Source organism: Mugil cephalus, chromosome 11, assembly GCF_022458985.1.
Source record: "Mugil cephalus isolate CIBA_MC_2020 chromosome 11, CIBA_Mcephalus_1.1, whole genome shotgun sequence".
Taxonomy (NCBI): Eukaryota; Metazoa; Chordata; class Actinopteri; order Mugiliformes; family Mugilidae; genus Mugil; species Mugil cephalus.
Genome location: NC_061780.1, coordinates 21,978,325 through 21,992,477, shown reverse-complemented (window position 1 = coordinate 21,992,477; position 14,153 = coordinate 21,978,325). Strand labels below are relative to the sequence as shown.

Here is a 14,153-nt window from a genome sequence, read left to right as displayed (position 1 = left end):
TGTGAAAAGGTCTTGCCTCATTCAGCCAACAGTTGTTCAGCCAGTGAGGTTTGCAGCCTGTTCAGTCAGGTTTTGTACTTTTTCGTGTTTGTGTTCCCATCACACACATGTGTGTCAAGCTTTGCCTAAGGTTGAACAAGCAAGTGCTCCGTCGAACCGGTATTGATGCATGTTTTGTTGAACGTAACATATTAACCGTTTCGTTTCCATCAAATTCTGTGCCACCGTGTCCTCTGCCAGAAATTGTCCAAGCTCCTCTTTATTTTTTTTATTTTTTATTTTTTACTCTAAGGGACTGTTGCCTGGCCCAAGCCTGCATTGCATCACTGAAAGCATTTAATGATTATTCTGAGACCAGCAGTGTGGATTAAACTGCCAGCTTCATGTCTTGTCTGCGGAATAAAAGAGGAGGCTTGAAAGCTTTTGGCTGGGCGAGAATCCTTCAGTTTTTTTTTTTTTTTTCCCCTGTTTGTCACTGTCTGAAAGCCTAACATGGCATGACATGGAGTGAAATTTATTCATACACTGCTTCATTGTTCTATCAGTCTCCCTTTGCTATCAGACTGGCAGCATTATGTAAACTAGATGGTTAGATCGCAGAGGTAACGTGTGGAATATTGCGTGTGCGTCGGTGTGGTTAAGATGATAAAAAAAACTATTAAGGTGAGCTAATATTTGACACAAATTCCACCCCTTACTGATGCAAGAAGTACTCTTATTTTTTATTTAAGCTGGATCACGGCAGAATGTAGTACGCTTTACGATAGTGGTTGCAGGGCAATCCGCCTCACCTTGAATAGGGGGAAATCTCTTGTGTATGTGTGCGCGCACATGCATTTTGCAGAAGGGAAGTACAGAGTCTTTGCCTGTGCTAAGCACCGGGCTGGAGTTTGAACACATTGTGTTCCCCTCAAACAAATATTCTCAGCCTGTAGAAGGAGGGTGATTACTCAGAGGTCAAAACTGTTGAAGCATCAAGGTTGCAACGCAGGACCCACAATGGTTTCCGATCACTGTACATACGTCATAACTTCACTGCAAGGGGCCTGTCTTTCATTCTGTCACTTATGTTTGCAAGAAGATCGCAAGAGGGCCAAAAGTCGCATCACCCCTGTTTGTTCACTGTCTATTTCTCTCTCTGTCTCTCTCTATATATATATATAACATGCACATCCTTTCCAGTGTCCCTTTGATGTGACTTGTTAATAGTCCCCTTCCTTCAGAAGTTCTAGATCGAAGCTATTACAACTGACAGCAAAGCGGGTCGGGACTGACATCAGGCAGATGGCCCCTGTAGACGGTTAGCCACGCTTTGAGTTTGGACTGTGTTAATCATGCACAGAGCGGCATCAGAAAGAAAAAAAAAAATAAAACGGCTTCATTAGTACTTGCGTCTCTGTCTGGTTGCACTAAAGGTTGCTCGCCTGTGAGCTGGACCTCCCTCGGAGCAAGCAGACAGCATCTGATCCACCAATCAGCTTTTGCTTAAGGTTCCAGCTCAGTGAGTTGTGGCTTGTAGGCAAATTTAACTTCAAATCTGTGTCACTTCTATGTCCAGATCAGTGCAGACAGGGAACCGTTCAGTATCCTTTTGCTGTTGCGTTTCTGACCGAAATGTTTAGCGGAACTGAATAAGGAAATAGCTCAAGGTGTGAAATCTCAAGCCGCGTATCTAGTCAAATTTGAAATCTTGTTTTCAAATTGGAAATATATGTACGAGAACACAGCCACTTGTGGTCCCCAGAGTATAACGGCTTCAGTTTGGGTGATAATCTTGACTTTTTTCCTCTGGTGCCACCTTGAGGTCCCCACATAGTCTTGAGTGAAATTATTCCTTGACTAAATGCTATCGGATGTTCCAGATATTCGCTTCCCCTTTCTGGGTGAATCTAAAACTCTCTGATCCAGGTTTGTGTGTGTGCCTCTGTGTCGGTGTGACCAAAAATAAATTTCATTGCAAATGTAAAAGTCAAATTTCCCAGACGACTTTGGTAAAAAAATAAAATACCTCTCTTCTCACAGTAAAATGTAAGGATGTGGCTCTAGATGGGGTTTAAATAATTGGAGGACCAGCAACCTTGCCAAAAAACATTATTGTAATTGCAGTGGTAATTATTTCTGGAGAGGGTAGGGGTGGGGGAGGTGGCAAAATTACCCGCGTACAAGCTCCAGATGTGATTAAAATTACTGACTGCGCAGGTAATGTTAAAAATCACCTTGAATCCCAGAGAGACTGAATCATCTCTGAATGGGTCTTTATCTTGTTTTAATTAAAGTTATACATATTGAAGGTTGATCTAGATTATACAGAATAAATGGATTCTCTTTGATTTACGTTTGATAACATTATATTAAAACCTAACCTATGTAATAACACTGAGGCTGCGTTTTGGAAGGACCTGTACCAGGATGAATGAACCATGTTCAAATGAACCTTGTTACCTATAGACACAGTGAGATTATGCTGGGTCCCGTCTAATACAAGAGTATTGCGCTTTTTGTCCTAACATTCATAAACGAGAGATAATGACAAACGGCCATGTGTTTATTGAGGATGTGGTCGATGGTCTGTGTGCCGTTATTGAGCCCAGGCTGCAGAATGGGTTATCAGTTGTGCCACATTACAGGTCCAGACTAGGACCTGACCGATATGGATATTTTAGGGCCGATGCCAGGTCTGATATAAGGACAACCGATTAAAAGTTTACATTTTCAACATTTTCAAAAAACATGCTTATGATGGCTTAAATATAGTTTCAATATGAGCATTTTGAACATAAAATAAACCAAAAACATGATAAATATTAACTTCGACCAGAATCGCGTTTTTCCTTCTTAACGACATAAGTTAAAAAACACAGTTCCTGCGCAGCTGAAAATAAATGTAGCCCACAACTGTTTTTGCACAGCAGTGACATGTCATGCTAATTTGCTTCGGTCATATCTTGTACACACACGTTGTGTACCGTAACGCTACTGTTACATTCATGGTGCCGTTACTGACTTCCAGTCTTTAACAAGGTAATATTTAAGCTAGCTATCCTAATGTTATCCTAACTTTAGCCGTTACTCACTTGGTTAAAGTCTTTAGCAATGCAATATTTAAGCTAGTTATCCTAGTGTTGTCCTAACTTTAGGTAGAGAGGTAATATTTAAGCTAGTTATCCTAGTGTTATCCTAACTTTAGGTAGAGAGGTAATATTTAAGCTAGTTATCCTAGTGTTGTCCTAACTTTAGGTAGAGAGGTAATGTTTAAGCTAGTTACTCCAGCATCATCCCAACTTCAGCTGAGTGACTCAGTTAAAGTGAGTATCAAAGTAATTTTTAGGCTCCTTTGTCCCAACTTTAGCTTGATATCATATCAGGCACAACAAGGTATGTCATGGTAAATGGGAAACTTGTTGAGTTCTTATTATTTCTTATCTATTTCACAAACTATTATTATTATTTACCCCAATTTACCAGTGAGGCAAATAGTGTAATGACCTGGTGAAGTAGATGCGCTGTCAGCTCTTCAGTGGTACTTAACTCTTCCGTGAGCCGTGACCGTGACATGAAAGGAGCCAGAGCATCCTCTACTGGATACATGACACAGAAGAAAAATACCACATTACCTGCGTTTTATTAGTGAAAATTAAGTGTTAACATCTGCGTCAATTGGCCAACTTTTGGTCAATTATTCTCAATTGACTGTAATTGGCAGATTAAATCGGTCGGGCCCTAGTCCAGGCTGCGTTGCTGTTATACATCTGTCTGAAAAGAGCCAGCTCTTCCTCTGTATTTTCTTTAGAGGAAAAGATTCTTTTGAAGACTGAAATGAAATGGGAGGCAGGCTGAGGTGGAGAATTGAAAAAGAGCATGCTTGAAACAGAATGGGGAAGCAGATCCCACGTTTAGCCCTGTTGGCTTCATTTACACTGGCTGTCTCTTCAGATCTATTTCTTTTCCCACTTGTTTCTGCTTAATCATTTCATCCCCTGCGCTGCTGTTGAGGTCAGATGACAGTTCTATTCTTTTATTTTCTTTTTTTTCTTCTTTTTTTTTATCCCCAGGTTTTGTGACAGTAAGTCCTTGTCTCAGAACCACAGTGTAAAACAAAAAATCGGATCTGAGTCAGCAATGCACTGCGAGGCCCTGTCTGAATTTTTTGGTGGTGATGATGATTCATGAGAGCAAATGCTGTTGCATCCTGTTAGGTGCCTTCAGTGGTGCATTCTGCTCGGTCACGCGGGTCACTACAGTTTGAGTTTCTGGTCAACCGTGCCAACGCGCTGAACTGGTCCACCTGACACCTGATTCTTTGGTGGCAGTGAGTCCTCCAAGTGTCAGTGCTTCCACTGGACAGGCCAGCAAATGTGCTGGCTGCTAGTAACGGAGCTAGGAGACGAGGGGCCGTAGGCGGCTTGGCTCGCGCACAGGCAGCCTGACAGACCCGCTGGGCGACGGCGACCTTGTGCAGTTTGGACTTTACTCCACACTCATTGCACATGTTTCCTTTCCTGGTAAATTGATGCCTTTTTCCAGTTTGTGGCGTTGATTTTGAGTTTTTGTTTGGGGTCTGTCTACAAAATAATCAATCCTGTGCTGCAGCCTTGTAATGGAGCCTACTTTTGTGAAGCTTTTAGTGTTCATTTGTGTTAGTTGGTGAGAGCTCGACATTAAAAGGGGCCTGATACTGCAGTAATGCAGTAATATGATGCTTATTACAGTTATCACAGATACTACTTCCAGTAATTCCTGGTTTTATCAGACAGGAAAGGTTGTTAATGGTAATGCAATATTTACAATGCAAATTGTGCAGCTTGTGTGCGTGTGTGTTTTTATTTTTTATAACAACACTGAGGAAAACTGTCAATTTAATTCCAATGCTTGTCAGAAAGAAGATGACTGAACTTGATGTTAAAATATACAGCTGCAGAATTTTTATATAAAATATCAATGTGTAATGTTATGCATAATTAAGAGTGTTTGCAGCTTTGTGTGACAGTCTGGGAGCTTCAAAACTGCGCTTTGGCAATCCTGTGCAGAGGAGAAGAATTGTAAATGCCCAACCATGCAGAGACAGAAATGAAATGCTGTCATGAGAATAAGATAACATAAGGCTATGTAGTTTATTTAATAAAAGAATAAGTTATATATCTGTTCTATAGGACATCTATGGGATCTCTCCCTAAAACATCGGGTGAAAATGAATGTATTTTAATATGACAGTTCACCACTAAATCCCTCTTCGTGGTTGTTCTAATGTTCAGTTCATGCTGAAAAAGCGTCAGAAAGACTGTGACTCAACCGTATGACCAACTGGGTTGAATTAAAGTGTTTCTGGTATTTAGCTCAGCCCACTGAAAAAATGGGTCTCTCAAAATAATAGAAACAATACAATTCAAAAATGATACGAAGTGGAAACACAGCTGTATCAACAGCTCTTTCTGCCGAATATCATGACCTTCATATGGTTTAGTGCAGGACTGTTGTGTTAAAAATCTATCCACAAATTCATATTTTGGCTTTGAGGTATTGTACAAATGTGTATCTGGTTTCTTTGTCTAAGTATTATCATCTGACTTTAGAGTTGAAGCGATCTCAGGGAAATGATATGTAAAAACTGCGTATAGTAAGAATGAACGTAGCCAGATAAGAAAACACATAGTGACGGAGAGTGTGTAATCGCGGCGCTGCATGTTTTGCAACCGTAAATTGAACAAAGTCCGACTCTGGTCTCTTCAAGATGTTGTCAGATTAGCCATCTTGCAACATCACCATCTCCCTCTCTGTCCTATTTCTGCAGCTTACAGCACCCGCATGGCATGAACATAAAAAAAAAAAAGCGTCACAAGTATTTTTTATTTATTTACTTTTTTCCCCGACCTGAAGCCCAATTCTGTTAAGTAATTTGTTTCCCTCCAGGAAATGCCTCACCACTGTGTACATGTGGAAGGTTTCCCTTCTTTCTGCTTACATAACGGTTGTTCTGCTGTTTCATTATGCAACAAGCAGAATGAGGATGAGTCATTTTAAGCTATCATTCAGAAGGAAAGGTAATACAGCCTGGCCTTAATGTAAACACACTCTAACCACTTCAGGGTCCATTTGTTTTAACAGAGGAAGACATACTATGCCTATAAGTTCATAAAGTAGCTCACTTGAAAATGCATGAAAGAGTGTTTTTTTTTTCTTCCTGTTGATATATCCGAATGTTAAACTGCAAAATTGCAGTAGGAGGAAGTAAATGCAGATTTCACACATGATCACGCTGCGTTTGTATTTGTTGGACTATGCACTGCGGTCTGGCTGCTGCTCGAGCTGTGAACTCTACGTCATCGCACACTGTAGCCGGACGGTTCCTCTTTCATCGCTTTTCATCTGCGAACTCACTACTAGGCAGGACTGGGATGTGCCGTGGCGTTCGTCTGTGATATTAATCCAAGAGCTAGTTTTTCTTTGTCCCAAAGCACCGGGCCTGGTATAAGTGTACTGACAGATAGTGGTGATGAAACGACAGTGCAATAAACTCCCTTGTTCTTGTCAGACGTCTCCCGACCGCGTCCTGTTTTCTGCTGTTTGTTTTCCGTTGTTTTTTTTTTTTTTGGATTGTTAGAAATCAGCCTGGTTTTATTTCATGGCTTCTTTGCTTTAGGTCACAGCTGCCCACATACAACTAATACAACTAATCATGCAAACGCAACTACATCCGTGGGAACATTGGTGATTCATCCTTTAATCACTGCCCCAGTTCCGACAGATGTTCTCCATCCATGCAATGTTCTCATGGTTGCTACCTTTCAGCATGCCTGCAAATAACTTTAGCAACAAACAAAGGAGGTTGTGTGATGCCAAAGAAGGAAAAGTAAGGCTCACAGATGCAGCAGAATGTGTTTTTTATTAGACACATGAGGCCTGTGTCTAATTTCTATTTCTTCTTCTTTTTTCTTTTTTATAAATCCGACGACTCCCTTAAGGAGCCAACGCCTCCTCTGGACTTAAACAGAGCTTGATTCACTCAGCTTCCACTGTATCCAGACCACTTCTTGATTGACCTCCAGCAAGTAACAGGTGTCATGTGACTTGAGTGTCAGGATCTCCGGCTTTGTGACGAGCGCACCCACATCTCTGCATGTCAGTTAACTTGTTTTCCATTCGCCCCGCCAGCCTCAACTCTTTGAGCTTCCTCCTCTCCTCCTTCTCCGCCGTGTTTTCCCCCTCGTCAGCAGCTAATTGGCTTCTCTTTGCGTCTCTCCGGGACCCGTCTCCGTCTGTGTGGAGGTGTGTTGGTCTGACCCCGCTGGCATCCGAGAGTCTAAGGCAGGAGCCGCTTCTCCGCGAACTGCTGCGGAAGCAAGCTTCATGATCTTCAAACGCAGAGCAAGCGGTTTTGAGCTCGAACTAGTTGCTTTACAATGATTACAGCTGTACTTGGTAGATAAAAAAAGAGCAATATCAGGACGCGAGTCAAGTCATGTAGATGAGGTGAAGCGATGAATGACTTATTGGTTTCTGATTATAGTAATAAGTGGTTTAGACTTCTGCATTAAATTGACACAGACGTTACGACGACAGCGCGGACTGGCGCCTCCCCAGAAATAGAACCACGCTTGGTCGTAGTATATTTTCACTTTACTATTTCCGGCTGCTTCTCCATCTCCACAATTTTCGAATTGATTGATTTGCATCGGTAAAGATGGAACGCATTTAGAAAAAGTTATCTGAAGAAGTTTGGAGATACAAACATTTCTATGACTTGTCTTCAGATGCCGCTGTTGAAAGTGAAGCAGGAAGTACTGTAGAAACAAAAACGAACCCGACTGTCATTGGATCAGTTTCAGCCAACCCCAGTCTTTTGTAGTTATTTATTTTAGGTCTGCAATAAACCAAAAACACGTCGTCGTAGCGCGAAAACGCCTTTGTCTTTCTCTGTTTGGCAGCTAGTGTTAAAGCTGCCAAAAAACAGAAGAAGAAGAGAAACCAAAGACATGTGATTGAACATGTCTGCGATGTGGAAGCACTTTACTCTGGAGCACCAAGTCTGTCAGACAGAAATTGTGTAAATTATGCATTGTAAAAGTTTCGTGAGCTGGTTGTAGGATATTGCTATTCAGGGTTCACCACCAAAAACATAACAGAGAGCATTACGGAGTTTATGATCAGTGGCGCCAAAGCACGAGCTACGTTCTCCTCACCACATTAGCTCACACAGCCCTGCGTATTGAACCTTATACAGCTGGTGCACACAAGATCTAGGAGAGTGGAAGAAAGGAAAAGTTTCTATGAATCTTCGGGTGAGGGAATTTTATATCGGATCTTGTCACTCGCATCATCTGAGCTCCGTCGAGTTGGTTTTGTTTTCCACAAAATGGCTCTGATTTCTTGCAGTGTCGTAGTATTGAAACACCCCATAATGAAATACGAATGTACCGTGTTACCACGCTCGTTGAGTCATGCTACGCCAGGCTAATCAAGCTGAAATAAAACATCATGCATTTATTTTGTGTTTTTTAAAAGATATCCATAAGATCTTGAGTGAGACATAACACAGAGGGGGAAAAACTAACTGTATTTCAGATCATTTGAAGACGATTTTGGTGAATGGCCAATTTAACAAGGTCTCTACCTCTGGCAGCGTGCCTCCATATGGCTAACGCATACTGAGCAGCACATACAGTCTTTTAATCACTTTACAAAGACGTCGACTACATGCAAGGCTTTCCTTGCAAGTTACACAAACCTCACACTCACTCAAAATGTGGAGTGCCATATGTTTGTATTTTTACTTGAGCTCACAGTACATAGATTAGACGACATTTTTAACTCCCATGGTTCGCCTTCTGTAGGATTTGTAAGGGAACTGGATGGTTTGCATGAAGAATGAAGCAGCTGGTGCAAAAATGTGTCCAAACATTGACTCTCTTCTTATTTCTATACATGTGGGCACTAGCTATGGATAACTTCCCCTCGCCTGCATTCGCCCTCCTCCTGAAAGATTATTTTCCAGGTGTGGAATTGACTCTAGCTTTCTTTGTGTGTCTGTATGCTTATATTTATCCGGACAATTATCGACGGATGTCTTTTAAGTGTGAAATATAAATGGTCTGCTGCTGAGCGCCGGTCAAATTCATTCTCTTCACTCGAGAGTGTCGGCTCTATCTTACCGCCATCACATGAGTGGGCAAACCGCTGTGAATGAAATTTCTTTGCTTTGATTACATGCAGGCTTGTATCTTCCTCAGTATTAACATAAACACAGTGGAAAGTATTGACAATCATATTAAACTGTGTAAAATATCCCTGTAATGTTCTTGAGATGGAAATACTTCTCTCTACTTAAGGCTCTTTTAGGTTACCGCGGGACATACATGGCAGAGCCTACGCATGTAGCTGGTGCAAGTCTTTTATACTTGTGCACTCGTCAGTCTGTCTTGTGCTAGTCGGTGCTGTGTCTTTTTTGCTGATCAGGTTAATTTTTGTTTGTATTTCCTGCTTTACTTTCGACACTGATGACTGAAACGTTCGACAAAATGTCACCAAAATTGAGTCGCGCAAATCTTTCTCTGAACCTTCTCGGTTCACTTTTCCTTGATGTGTTCCATCTGTATCGACCCAGAACAACCAATGTGAAAATTGCAGAGATGGAGAATCAGTTGGATATACTAAAAAAGAAACGCGTTACGACCAAGTGGACCAGTCGCAGCTCTTGAGCTTTGTGTTGCCACGATATGTAGTTATTTCATTTCTTGGTAGGTCCACGTCAGCTACGGCTCTAGGTTCTGTAGTGTCGCTGTAGCTTCTGTGTCAGTTTGATCCGGATGTCCTCTGGTGAGGAATTACGCATCATCTACGTGTCTTTTATAGCTCAAAAGTCATTGTGATACTAATGATGACACAGGTTTTCACACATCGTTCTGCAGAAAGAGTTTTCATAGGAAACATGACTGGTTGGTGGGGGCTTACAAGAAAGAAAAACAAAAATATGCTGTTGGCTCCGATTCACAACCAGACAAATTTTTTTTTTTTTTTAGAAGTTTTCTTTGATTGACTAGTTCATAGCGAGCTAATATCCATAATATAAAATTTCATCACATGGAGTGAAGGTGAGAAAGCCCTTTTAAAGCTACCGTCATAGCAGGGCACTCCATTAATTTAACTTTAGACACTTATGAATAATTAATTTTAAACGTCTGTCTTAGAATTATACACATTTGTGTTTTTAACTAGGTAAAAAGTATTGCACAGGCTTATTAATTACAAAGGTTGTATGATTCACTGCTGCGTCTGGCACAGAAAGAAGCCCAGAAGCTGCACCGCGATCATGATTTAACCAAGGCACTGAACTCGATGAGAGGTTTTACTGCAGCGCATTTTGTTTTTTCTGTGTCACAGTGTCAGTGGACTTTGCCCATCCATTTTTAATTGGTTACTCGATGCAGCGAGAAGTGATTGGTTCTTCAGGTTCATAGGCCAAACAGCTTCAAGGCCTCAGTTTAAATAAAATAAAGATGTGTTTTGCTGAGGTTCACTTGTTTGTTTGTTTGCTTGCTCACCAGCTCTCTTCCCTAAAACCTGTGCTGCTTGTTTGTTGGCTCAGTTGCTTCACTCCTACAACCGTTTGGATTGATAAGGAGTGGATTTATTCACATAATCATGACAAGCGTTTCTTGTCATAACACGCATCCCTTCTCCTTTTGTCCGTTTTTTCCTTCCTTCCTCCTTTCAGCGGCGCCCGTTTCCGTTTCATTGAACCTCTGCTCATGTATCCTCTCTCTTCCGTGTCTCGTCCTGTCGGTGAGGAGAAGCTGACAAGTTCACTGTTGCTCCACACAGACAGACATTGAATCGGACTGCGTGTCTGACTCATTTAGCTCCAAGTTATCTTGAACAGCAACTGTTTAGGGTGAATGTGCTGCACTTGCAGATCGTCACTTTTCATTGAAAAAAAAAAAAGTAATCTGCAACCATTTCAGTCCTCACACTATCTGCTGGCGATCAAATGAGTGTTGTTGGGCTGTGTGTGTGTGTGTGTGTGTGTGTGTGTGTGTGTGTGTGTGTGTGTGTGTGTGTGTGTGTGTGTGTGTGTGTGTGTGTGTGTGTGAGTAGTAAGGATTTGCCATGGTTCATTTAACGTGTAAACAGATGCGGTCTGCCTGCAGGCCTCTCTCCTTCTACGGGCTTCAAATGAAGTCCCTAGTCTGCCTCTATTTGCTCTACCGATGTGAAAATATGTGGAAAAAGATGAGATTAAATTTGATTATCATGTCTTGATCTATATTTCCAGAGTAAAACATAATGATCACACTGGGGCCGATCTCTGCATAGTTTATCAGATTAGCATCTGCGAAAATAAGACTGATAATTATGGTTATTTCACAGCTCTCCAGTGCAGCAAATAAAAAAATTAAATAAAAAAGGTAAAACATGAATGCACCTGTGTGCCTCAACCTTTCCATCTATCATCAGAGTGGAGCAGCGCACAGATCGTTCAGGTAGCGGGGTTTCCCGTACTATGTCAGCGCTATAGCAGCCAATTTCGATGTTGTTTGGGTTGTGTGCTTGTCCCAGTCGTCTGTATTCTGACAAATCTTGTTTTTCCAGCAGTGTGATGGGACCTTCATCATGCTAGTTGCATCGAGTCAGTTTCAGCCTTCAGGAGTGTGTTGTGTGTGCCTCTGCGGAGGTTCAGATATGGTTGGCCGTGTGCGTGTTTGTCTACATCACACGAGATTTCACGCACGGCTTTAACAAACCTGCAGAGCCTGACGCACCTTTATGCACTCACTTGTCAAAGCGTTAGGTTCCCTAGAGAAAACAAATCCATTCCATTGTCCACATAATATGGACACACATGTCGGTACAAATAATACAATTCAGTAGTGCTACAAACCACAGGCTCCACAATGACAACACAGTTGAATCAGCAGCTCTCAGTTATTTTTATTTAGTGCAGGACTGTTTTATTGGAAGACATTTGTTTTCACTTGTGCGCCAAACGAACTGGACAGTGAGTGTATGTTGACAGCCCACTAATCCTTAGCAGATTGACTCTGTGAATGTTTTGTGGAGCATTATTACAATAGATGACAGGGACGTCCCAATCAAGTTTTTTTCTCTCCTCGTTATGATACCGATTTTTAATATTCACTATCATCCGATCCCAGTCCTGATCTAATCTTTAATTAACAAAACTTCCTCCCCTGGAAATTCACAAAGGCTTTTCTTATCTTACTTGTCTTCCCCCTGGATCAGTACAATGAGTAGGGCCGTCAAAGCTAATGTAGCGTCGGCGGTAGCTCATGCTTCAGCTCCAGAAATTGAATTGAATGATGATTTTCTACTGCCACCATCACCAAACATCCACGCTACACAATTTACACATTTACACGTCTGACTGACCTCATTTTACACGCTGAACCACGTCTAGACAGCAGACACGATTAGTCGTGTAATTTCAGGTCGTCTTCATAGATTTTTGGCAGCTTTGACACTAGTCAACCAACACTAAAGCATCAGAAGAAGAAGTCGTCGTCTTCTTCTTCTTTGTTTTCTGGTTTGCAAGCTTTGATGCTACCTAACCTCCATTAAAACAGCAATGGAAGTGGTTTTAGTTCATGGCAGACCTAAAATAAATAACAACCAAAGATCGCGCTTGGCTGAAGCCTGATACTAATCTGAGCGGCCACAATACCAATCGCTTTTTGTTTTTAATGGGTCAGGTGACTCAAAAGGTAAATATCTCCTGTAGTCTTTGCAGCACCCAGTACACTCGGCCTGTTGGCATTGCAAACATTGTTATGTCGTTACTTCAGTTCTTCTTCTGCCTTGGTGTTTTCGCGTCAGACCACACTTGTCATGGTGCCAGTTAAAGTCAACTATGGTACATTTGTTACAATAGAAAACAAGAACCCTCACTTTTTCAGAGTTTTGGTGTGGATGTGGTGCACCAGCATCAGTTCGTGTGACCTTAGAAAGTGTGTTGCCATAGCAGATACCGGGAGTTTAGACTCGCTGTCAGCTTTACTTGTGGTCAGACCTGTAATTAACTAATTTGAAACACAACAACGTATACAGCCATGTATTATCATGGCTTTCACGCCTTTCACATGCATGATTACAAATGTGTGTGCAACCTATTATTATATTATGTAAATACTGTACACAGACAAAAAAAAAGAAAAGAGAGATGTTCTCTAAAGCTGAGGAAATCAAACTTATTTTATTGACATTGAACAATCGGCTTATAATTGAAAACAGGACATGGACACATGGACATGGACAACACGATAACAGATACCACACCTGCTGCGTAATTACATTTATGTTGTCCAGCATTGACTGTATAATTGTGCCTCTACCATTTAGCAGCAGCTGCACAATTATCTTATCTTTATGGTTTAACAGTTAATTGGTAAACAAGCATTAGGCATACATGACCTGGCATAACATTATGACCACCTTCCTAATATTGTGTTGGTCTCTCTTGTGCCTCCAAGACAGTTGTGACTCATCAGAGAATGGACATGTTTTAGTTGTTCCTAAAAAATTTTTGTGTGTGTGCCATTAAGCAGTATCATTGCTATAGAATGGGGGGCGTGCTCAGTCTGGTCTAGGTGGATCCAGGTCCAGAAGTTTCCCAGCAGAACGTAGAATTGTCACAAGGCGCTCAGTGTTACTTATTTCTCCTGTCAGTGGTTTTAATGTTGTGGCTGATTATTGTATCTCGGTGATGATTGAGAGGTGGGTTATGTGGAATTAAAATGAAGTCAAGCAGACCAGGAGAGGTGAGAAATCTGCGGTCACTGGTGCAGCAGAAAACTACAGATGAGCTCCGAGGTCTGTGCTCCTTAGATATTCCGCCCCACTGTTCCCTCCACTCAGATCTTTTATTTTAAGACACCGACGGCATATTAAAGGCAAGTGTCTCCAGCGCTAACTTTCCATCAAAGAGACGTTGTTACCCAGATTACACGTACAAACAAAGCCAGGAATTACCATAATGGCATTGCCTTCTTTTCACAGCTGATTAATTTTTTAATGTGACAACAAACTAGAGTCTCTGTGTGCCATCACTGATAAATATTTATCAGGATTACACATTCTTTGTCCCAATTTGATAGCTGACAAAAAAAAAAGACAAAGGAGCGTATTTGCACCGTGTTATGTAACAT

At 41.5% G+C, this 14,153-nt stretch overlaps 1 protein-coding gene across 1 annotated transcript in view; it reads left to right on the top strand.

Annotated features, from left to right (window-relative positions):
* The window catches only part of LOC125015849 (dolichyl-diphosphooligosaccharide--protein glycosyltransferase subunit STT3B-like), a 56,954-nt gene that overhangs the window by 1,518 nt on the left and 41,283 nt on the right, over positions 1-14,153 (top strand). The window lies entirely within an intron of this gene.